Below are 1,654 nucleotides of genomic sequence, written 5' to 3' on the forward strand. Positions count from 1 at the left end.
TAACTCTGCTAAACCCGTGGCAGTTTACGCGCGGAGACTATACATTCGTTTTACACGACGAAAACATCCGCTCGTTTCGAGCTGCATGTCATGGTAATAGAACTTTTCTAACTATGAATGGGAATCTTGGAGTAGGATCAAGATACGCTCAACAAGGTGATAATGTGTGTCACATCAAGGGTGTCCCCATGCCTTGTATTCTTCGAGAACGTGGAATTGACCATTGGACGATTATAAGTGGAAACTCTTATCTACTAGATGAGCCTGTGAATGATGATACAGCGGGACATGAAACTGAGGAATTCCATATTTTGTGAAAGTGAGGCAATGTCCTGCATTCCATAATGAACGAATGCGATGGCAAATAGGCTGTTTCTGTAAGAGTCGAGAAGTTAAAGTCGAATGGGACCGCAGTGACTTTGAATCATATGAAAGCCAACATGTGTGTCCACCGACTTGTTAATATATTCTTTACTATGTGACGATCGATTTAGAAAACCTCATGGACTCGGCATTATGGCAACATCAATCCTGCCAAAACTATCACTCACGTGGTAGGAAAAGTAAATGAAGTTATCGTCATATCCATTGATCCTACTCCGTCTATCTAGCTTCTTCTTCTCTCCCACTCGCTTCTCGAGATATCCACCACATGCAATCGTACCCCCAACAATCGCAAACTCAAACAAGCCACCCTCATCGCTATCTCACTAGCTCTCCTTTTTGTGCTTCTTTCCCCTTTCTCTTCCCCAGCAACGCAAGTATTATAGAACAGACAAGGGGTGGTGGATGGATGGATGGATGGATGACATATGAAAACTAAAAATAAGTGAACCCTGACCAGACCCAATGCAGATTTACCCCCTTTGGCTGTTCAGAGAGAGAAGACCAAAACAACAACCATTGGCGCCGTGCTGCGCAGCATCACATTTCTCGCAATTACCAACAAAAGCTTTGTATCTGGGAGTGGATTTCATCATCATAGGAAAAATGGCGGCGGGGTGGAGATCGAGATCCGAGTCCATGAAACCGAGTTTTTCTTTTATGCTTCTTGCTTTTCATGACGGGAGGTGAGGAGAGAAACCGGACTTGTCGTGCCAACGAATGGCGCCATGCGAATCGACAAGACAAAACATGGCCGGTATCAACGGCGGAATGGAGAAAAACCCGCGTTGGGTCGTATTATGGTGGAACGAGGAGGACGGCCGTATGCGATGGACGAGTCGTATGAGTGAAAAGCAAGGTCATCTCGAAAAGAAAGCCTTCTATATCCCAGAACACCGGTGAGAGATCATGGCTGCGCTTGTCGCTGTGGTCGATATCTATATAACCCAATACTCGCGGCAGCGATTTAGACAGCAACTGAAGCAATCTGAAGTGCTGTCAGATGAAACACGTCATCGAACACCCAGTGCGTAAGTGAACTAACTCTTGAACCAGTGGCCTGGAACCTAACCACAGCACAAGACCTTCATGAACTTCTGGAAGCCAGAGGGCTGAGGCTCTGAGGGCCGACCGTTACTCTGTGGCGGCTGGTTCATGTTGTGGGCTTGGTGCATGGGCCTCTGAGGCAAGTTCTGGGTGCTGTTCTGGAACTGGGCCTGCGTAGAGCCCGTCGGCGTTGCCATGTCCCTGAGACCCCCGGCTCCCGTAC

Source organism: Phaeoacremonium minimum, assembly GCF_000392275.1.
Source record: "Phaeoacremonium minimum UCRPA7 unplaced genomic scaffold PA7_03_scaffold_329, whole genome shotgun sequence".
Taxonomy (NCBI): Eukaryota; Fungi; Ascomycota; class Sordariomycetes; order Togniniales; family Togniniaceae; genus Phaeoacremonium; species Phaeoacremonium minimum.